This window comes from Emys orbicularis, chromosome 21, assembly GCF_028017835.1.
Source record: "Emys orbicularis isolate rEmyOrb1 chromosome 21, rEmyOrb1.hap1, whole genome shotgun sequence".
Taxonomy (NCBI): domain Eukaryota; kingdom Metazoa; phylum Chordata; order Testudines; family Emydidae; genus Emys; species Emys orbicularis.
This window is the reverse complement of record NC_088703.1, coordinates 12,746,219-12,755,206: the sequence shown is the minus strand read 5'-3', so window position 1 is coordinate 12,755,206 and position 8,988 is coordinate 12,746,219. Positions and strand designations below refer to the sequence as shown.

At 40.3% G+C, this 8,988-nt stretch overlaps 1 pseudogene; it reads right to left on the bottom strand.

Annotated features, from left to right (window-relative positions):
* Positions 1 to 2,362: 2,362 nt before the first annotated feature.
* On the bottom strand, positions 2,363 to 4,424 carry LOC135892897 (uveal autoantigen with coiled-coil domains and ankyrin repeats-like; annotated as a pseudogene).
* Between the last annotated feature and the right edge of the window lie 4,564 nt (positions 4,425 to 8,988).

The following is an 8,988-nucleotide window of genomic DNA, read 5'->3' as shown; positions in this document are numbered from 1 at the left end:
TGATATAAGGTAGCAGTCATGAAATGCAAACAACTGATAAATTGAAGTTTTCAATCAAATATGTATGGCTGGTCAAATTAAGTAAAACAAGAAGGATTTTTGTTAAACATTGTTTTTAACAGAAGGAATTCTAACAATGGTATAGGATCATTACTAGATAACAACGGTAGAATTGTTAATTATTATGCAGAAAAAGGAGAAGTGTTCAATAACTATTACGTTTGTGTACTTGGAAAGAAGCTGGGTGATGTATTCTCATCTTTCAGGGGAAATGATATAGGTTCTATAACAACAGTAATTTGGAAGGATATTAGACAAGAACTGCTAAAGCTAAACATTTTCAAATCATTCAGGACCAGATAATGTGCACTCAAGAGTTTTAAAAGAATTGGCTGAGGATCTCTGAGCTATTTATGTTAATATTCTGCAAATCTTGGAATATTGAGGAAGTCCCAGAACACTGGAGAAAACCCAACACTCTTCCAATATTTAAAAAGGGTAAATGGGATGGCCCAGAGTGCTATAGGCTGGGTAGTCTGACACCAGGCAAAGATATGGAAAGTCAGGTATGGGATGCAATAAATGAAGAATTAAATGATGGTAACATAGTTAGTGCCATCCATCATGGTTTTATGGAAAAATAGGTCTTGTCAAACAAACTGGATTTTTTAATAGGTTACAAGTTTGGTTGAAATAATATACTTAAATGCAAGGATTTGACTTAATCCCAGAAGTCTGATTAAAAAATAGCACTAAGCAAAACCAATTCAGAATGTTTTAAATGGATTAAAACTTGTTAATTTCCAATATTTAGGATAATCAATTATCATCCAATGGAGGTGTTTCAAGTGGCTTCTCAAAGGAATCTGTTCTCAGTTCAATACTTTTCAATATCTTTAGCAATGATTGAGGAAAAAAATAATTGCTGCTAAAGTTCGTAAGTGACACAAAATTGATGGAGTGATAAATAATGATGGCAGGTCTGGATTACAGGGTAAACTAGACTCACTTGAACAATATACATTTTAAAATGTCTAAATGCAAGGTCATATATCTGGGAACCAAGAATGTAGATCATATTTACAGAATGGGGGACTTCATTTTGGAAATCACTGTCTCAGAGAAACATTTACAGGTCATGTGAAAATGAAATGAACAGGAGTTTGAAGTGCGATGCAGCGACTAAGAAAGCAAATGAGATCCTTAGCTGTATTATATATGGAATATTAAGTAGTGATGTGTTATTACCACTGTTTATGAGACTGTTAGTGTGGCTATTACTGGAATACTGTGGTCATTTGTCAAAATTTCAACAGGATGTTAAAAGAAAGGAAGAAGTTCAATCTATTTATCTTAACAAAAGCATCCTAAGAAATGATTTGATCATTGCCTATATGTACCTATGTGGGAGGAGATTTCTGATAGTAGAAGGCTGTTAAGAACATAGGACAGAAAGGGAACTCCCAGGTTATTGAGTCCAGTCCCTGATATCACAGGTAACCCCCTTGTATCATCCCATTCATAAACTTATCAAGCTTCATCTGAAAACTAGTTACTCTGGTTGGCCCCATTCATCCCATTGGGAGGCTGTTCCAGGTCCTCCGATGGTTAGAAACCTTCCTCTAATTTCCAGACTAAGTTTATTTATTACCAGTTGCTGCCCATTGATTCTTGTGCCACATTGTCCTTTAGCTGAAATAGCTCTTCTGCCTCCCTGGTGTTTCCCCCTGATGTATTTATAGAGAGCAACTGGATCCCCTCTCAAGCCTTCATTTTTCTAGGCTAAACAAGCCCAGCTCTTCTCTAGTAAGATCAGTCCTCCAATCCCTTCATTATCCCACTAGCTTTTTTCTTTACCTGTTCCACTTTGAATTCTTCTTTCTTGAACATGAGTGACCAGAATTGTACACGGTTTCCAGATGAAGGTTTACCTGTGCCTTATACAATGAAACCAGTATGTCTCTATCTCTACTAGGATGGCATTTGCCTTTTTCATGGCTGCATTACAATGGTGGTTCATAGTCATTCTGTGATTGACCAATACACAAACAGGTCTTTCTCCTCTATTGATGTTTCCAATTGATCAGCCTGCAGCTTATAGCCAAAATTCTTGTTGCTAGTCCCTAAGTGCATGATCTTGCAGTTTGTACAATTAAATTTCATCCCATTTCTATTACTCCAGTTCTCAACATCACCCATTTCTTCAATGGTCTGATCCTCCTCTGTACTGACGGTGCCTCCCAACTTTGTGTCATCAGCAGATTTCATTAGCTCACATCCTACTTTTTGTGCCAGGGTCATTAATGAAAATATTAAATAAGAGCAGTACTTTCATTATAACAAGACAACATTATAACAAGAGTCAATATGTGAAAGCTGGAACATAGTGACCCTGCATGTGAGTTTGCACAGCAAGGGCCTCAGAAATCTGTTTAGCATTTTCTTCCTATAGCTTGTCTTTTTCGTGTTTTATCTCTGTTTATTTTTGCAGTAATTCTCTCAATTGCTCATTCAGTTCTTCCATTTTGCTGCTGAACATTCTTTCCATTTTATGTGATTTCTCAGCAAGAATGTAATTTTCTTGCAAGTCATTTTGGATAGACAAAACCCCATTATTTAACTTTTTATTATCCTGTTTGTATTTCTGTGTCTTCTCACATTCTCTGCATCTCTGTGTCTGTTTTACCAACTGGTGGTTTTTTTTTAGTTCTTTCACTGTGACTTCAAAGTTTTTCTCTTTCTCTTTAAAGCAGCCAACTGGGACATATTTGGACTTGATACATTCTTGAATTGTATCAAGTTCGTTCTTCTGGGCTTCAATTTCTGCATGTAACTGTAAGATTTCCTCTTGGCATCTCTCATATTTAGCCAATGTCTCAGTGTTACTGCCCTGTAACTCTTGTATGCCTTTATTTAAGGTAGACACCTTACTCTCGTGATCTTTTAGACTTACATACTGTGTTTGTATGTGGTTCTGCAAGAGTCGCAGCCTCTTTTCCAAAGTTCAATTCCCTTCATTTACTCTCATAAATTTTTGCTTTATATCTTCAGTTTCTTTCTTCAGATCTGATAACTCTTTATTAGCCTTTTCTAAGGTGCTGCTCAAGACTGTTTTAATCTTCTCATGTATTATAGTGGGTACATACTGATCATTCATAGTGTCCCTCAGAGTTGTGTTTTCAGACACTAGTTTGGAAACTTTTGCTTGTTCAGCATCATATTTTTTATGAATCTCAGCAAGCTGCCTTTTAAGTGCCACAGTGTTGGATTTCAATGCTGCCACTTCTTTTTCATGCTTATCTGGAGACAGGTACATAGCCTGGAAGTGACTTACATTCTCACTTCAACTGGTCTTTTCATCAGCAACTTCTCAGCTTCTGCTTTGTTTTCATTGTACTTTTGCTTACTGCCACAAGTTTTTGTTTTTTTTCAGATCCCCAATAGTCAGTTCACTTGTTTTGTTTTTTTCATCTCTTCATTCAGTTTTAAAGACACATATTGGCTTTTAATCTCAGGTGTCCATGTGAACCCTTTCCACTTCCTTCTGCAATGTCTGATTCTTCAACAATTATTCAGAAATTGCTTTTTCCAGTTCTTCAGATCTTTACTCAAATCTGCCCCTCATTTGTTCATGTTCCTCTGGCCTCATGTGCTGAGCAAATTTAGCTTTCTGACTCTCAAATTCCCTCTTTAAGAGCCGAAACTTTGCTTGCACTTTTTCATATTCTCTTTCCACCTCTACTTACTTCTTTGCTTTCTCATTCACTTCAATTGATAATACAGTCTTCATATTTTCATATTTCTCAACAGGTACAGAGAGGACTAACTTTGCTGCTATTTCTTTTAGCTGCCCTTGTACCTCCAAGACATTTCTCCCACGCTTCTCTCGCTCCATCTGTAACATACCGAGCTCCTTCTGCAATCTTTTGTTTTCCTCCACCTGCCTCCCCCTATTTCTCTTAAATTCCATAACTAACAACTAATTTTGTTGGATTTGATTCCTTAGCTTGCCTACGTCTGCAGAAGTTTCTTCATATTTTGCTTTCATGTCTTCTAAAATATTTTCCAATTGCTTTAGTTATCCATCAGATTCCTCCTTGGTTCTTTTACACTCTGATGCCAAAGCTTTGCATTCAGCTACCTTATGAGACAGCTCTTTCAGAAGTTTGCTTATTTCTTCTTTTGCTGTCCCTTAACAGATTCTCATGTCTAACTTTCTCTCCTTCCTTAAGTTTTGTTTTTCTGTCATTAGTTTATTTATTTCTTTATTCAGGGTACAAGCCACAAGCTGTAACCCTTGTAAAGCAGTTTGCTGTTTCTCCTTTCTACTAGGTTCTCCTGAGAAAATTCCTTTTTTCTTAGGTTGAACCCGTTGTTCCCATACCTGCAAAGTTGCTGATAAGCACCAGGCCAAAGGGCCACATCCTACCTTTCTAACAAAATCTTCTAACCTATTTCCCACCATTATTTCTGAAGCACTATCGTGCTTTAGTTTCCCTGTCATTGTCATATCAATGCTGCTCACCTTAACCAAGAGCTATTTATACTAGATATAAATACATACCTAGTCACACATGGGTTTGTAAGTTTTAAAAACTTTACAGACTAAGATGTGTATGCTTGTATGTGTGTATGTATATATATATATATATATATATATATATATATATATATATATATATATATATATGTATATATATATATGTATGTGTACATATGTTGAATCCAGCCACACTCAAAAAAGGCTGCCAGATGTGCATGTATGTATGTCAAATCTGGCCAGGTAGTGAAAATATTCTGGGTACAATTACAGTGACCTGAGTGACAGGTCCTACTCACATCAGACCTATCCACAGCTGCCAGATCTGTAAGTGGGTATGCGTATGTGTACAGGCTCTGTATCTGACCAGGTAGTGATTTCAACCCGAGTATGACTATTTATATAATCTCAACCCCAGCCACATTTGAGTAACAAGCTTTACTTACCATTCTAGCTTTCATGGCTGTCAGACCCTTCTAAGCCTACTAAACTTTCTTTCCTATATCTGGCCAGCAAGTGATTTCAACCTGAGTATAATTACAACCTCAGCCACTCCTGAGTGACAAGTTTTACTTACCATTCGAACTTGCACAGCTGCCAGATCCTTCTGAATTTTACTACAAATTACAATTGCCCGTTTTGTGGAAAACTCCTCGTGGACTATATAGATTATACCACCAATCCCACTGTTAACAATCCACCCAGGGCATCAGCAACAGCTGGGACTCAAGTGCTTTTTGGCAATGAGTTTCTATGTTTCAACTATACCTTACAATTCCTCAGAATAACGCCTGCCTCCCTCCAGTCTCTACTGTCTGTGCCTGAACCCAAAGTCTGCCTCCCTACGCCTTCTGCTTCCTTCTAGGTGCCTGACCCCAGAACCTGCCTCCCTTAGGTGCCCGATTCTGTTTCCCTGGTCCTTCTTTTAGCCTATTTATCTAGGTTCCTTTAATTCAAAATGTCAACATTAATGACAATTAATTCTTAACAGGTACCTTTTAAATAATACAAAAAAATGTTTACCTTATTGCTGAGGAATTATTTCTTATACTTATTGACCCTTCCACCGGCCCTTAAACGTTTTACCCAGGCTTCTCAATTTTCTTAGGATTAAGGCTCAAGCTATCAGTTTAAATAGTAATTCCCTTAATAATATCTTATAACTAAAAACTTTTCATTTACCTGCTAGCATGTTTTATGAAAAAGAAACTGGTTTTTAGTGTGTGGGTGTATATATATGTGTGCATGTATGTGTTGGGTGTGTATCAGTGCATGTGTGTGTATGGTATGTATGTGTATACTGGGTATGTGGCTGTTAGGTATGTGTTTTATGTATATGTGCTGGGTGTGAGTATTGGGTGTGTGTGTGTATGTGTGTGTATGTATGTGAGATGTGTGTGTAAATATATGCTGGGTGTGAATGCGAAGGGATGTGTATATATAGGTGAGGGGTGTGTATGTATATGCAGCCTATGTGGTATATGTGTGTGTGGGTGTATGAGGCATGTGTATATGTTGGGGGTGTATCTGTGTGTGTGTATTTATCAGAAAAAGAAAGAGACAAAAGAAAGGTAAAAAGAAAAAAGAGAAAAGAGGAGGAAAGAAAAAAATCACTGTTTGGCGTCAATCGTCTTTTATCCAACAGGGATACTATATCCTCCCTGACCTTGAAATAAGGCTTTCAAGCTTCAGGATTTTAACATAACACCTCGAGCCCACCAATACAGGGATGCCAATTTGTTACCCTAAGATTTAGGTGCCAATTATGTTAACTACAACTTTGTCTAATTTAACAAAAGGGTAAAAAGGTTGTGGCCCACCCTAAAGGAATTGCCAGGGAGCTTGTCTCCGACCCACAGAGGGCTCCACAGAGAGAGCTAGTTTTGCTAACCCCTGAAAGGACAAGGATACAGACTTCCACTCAAGGATTGACACGCACCCAAGCAGCAATTCTTCAAAAATGAAAGGATTGTTTATTTAAAAGAAATAATTTGTTACAATATATTTAATAAAGCAAGAAAAAATGTATAGAACAGAGTAAAATTTAGGGATGCAATCTAACCCTATACTTAACACAATGTAATATGGATGGCCTGTACATACATATATGAGAGACCATCATCACATTCACAGATTAAAACAATTATTTAAAATTTACATTGACATTTAACAATAAACATTTAATATTTAACAATTAACATTTAATATTTAATATTCCGTGAGTGGTGATCAGCCAGTCAAAGATGGGTAGGGGAGATCTCACTCAAGACACAGGCATCCAGCTTTATTTACAGCCAGACTCATACATTCTTAAATAATAGGTAGAAAAGAAGATCAGACTTACACTTATATCCAAACTTCCTCTGTACCATCTTAGGTCCTTCTGAGCTGTCTTAGGCCCGGTCTACACTAGGCGTTTATGTCGAATTTAGCACCGTTACATCGAATTAACCCTGCACCCGTCCACACCACGAGGCTATTTAGTTCGACATAGAGGTCTTTTAAATTCGACTTCTGTACTCCTCCCCAACGAGGGGAGTAGCGCTAAATTCAACATGGCCATATCGAATTAGGCTTGGTGTGGATGGAAATCGACGCTAATAGCTCCGGGAGCTATCCCACAGTGCACCACTCTGTTGACGCTCTGGACAGCAGTCCGAGCTCGGATGCTCTGACCAGCCACACAGGAAAAGCCCCGGGAAAATTTGAATTCCTTTTCCTGTCTGGGCAGTTTGAATCTCATTTCCTGTTTGGACATCGTGGCAAGCTCAGCAGCACTGGCAACGATGCAGAGCTCTCCAGCAGAGATGGCCGTGCAATCCCAGAATAGAAAGAGGGCCCCAGCATGGACTGATCGGGAAGTCTTGGATCTCATCGCTGTGTGGGGCAATGAGTCCGTGCTTTCCGAGCTGCGCTCCAAAAGACGGAACGCAAAGATCTATGAGAAGATCTCTAAAGCCATGGCAGAGAGAGGATACAGCCGGGATGCAACGCAGTGCCGCGTGAAAATCAAGGAGCTGAGACAAGGCTACCAGAAGACCAAAGAGGCAAACGGACGATCTGGATCCCAGCCCCACACATCCCGTTTCTACGAGGCACTGCATTCCATCCTAGGTGCGGCCGCCACCACTACCCCACCACTGACCGTGGACTCTGAGGATGGGATATTGTCCGCGGCCGCTTCCTCGGACATGGTAGCGGACGGGGAAGATGAGGAAGGAGATGAGGAGGACGAGGCAGTCAACAGCGCTTACCAAGCTGATTTCCCCGACAGCCAGGAGCTCTTCATCACCCTTACAGCAGATCCCCTACCAACCCTCCCCAGCATGTAACCCGGACACAGATTCAGGGGAAGGATCAAGCAGTAAGTGCTTTAAACATCTAAACATTTATTTTTAACAAAACTGGAATATTAAGAATAAGAACAATGTGTGCTTCATGATTTCTTTACCCTGGGCGCTTAAGTATTCAGTTCCAACTATTTAAAAAAAATCTAACAGTGTCCGGTTGTGCATGATTCTGCTGCCCAAGCCACTCCACTCTTTAGTTCATGCCACTGCAGCTATATGAAAATCCGGTCTATATGTCTGGGGATAGAGCAATAATCCTCCACGGACATCTCGACGAAACTCTCCTGCAAGTAATGGGAAAGCCTGTTCATCAGGTTCCTGGGGAGAGCGGCCTTACTGGGTCCTCCGAAGTAGGAGACGTTCCCGCGCCAGGAGACAAGCAAGTACTCCGGGATCATTGCCTTGCACAGCATGGCGGCATAGGGCCCTGGTCTTTGCAGGCTTTCCCGAAGCATCCTTTCCTTCTCGCTGTCCGAGATCCTCATGATAGTTATGTCGCTCATGATGACCTGCTTTGAATTAGGTAGGGGACTGTTAGTATTGGGACTGCTTGCAAGTTCCTTTACAGAACTGTAACCGCTGGTTTACAGCCACGCGGTGGAGGCGGGAGAGGGGCAGCATACAGGGATCTTTCCCTGGGACATCTGCGAGGGGGTGGGACAGGGCCAGAGTTCATGCTTGGCCGATTGCTGCCAGCAGAGACTGGCATTGCTTTCAATGTGAAAGGAGGCCAGTGGTACTACAAAAGTTTTAAGCAGCCACAAGTCTACGGCTTACCATGTTTGCCTGCTACAGAGATTAGGGTGTCCTGCCACGCTTCCCAGATCGGCAGTGCAAAACCCCAGGCACTGAAGGCGAGGTCCGAAAATTCGACCTTGTCCTGAGTGCGCATGTGATAGGTTCGGTGCATGGTCTTGTTCACAGAGAAAGACTATGTTCTTTGTTCACAACTACATGTATGTTTCGGAGGAATTCACTACCTTTTTCTCATTCCCACAGCCACATCTGCGACTGTCTCCCAACCCAGCCTGGCATCAGACTCCCAGAGGCTAGCGCACATTAGGCGGAGGAAGAAGAAGACGCGAGAGGACATGTTCT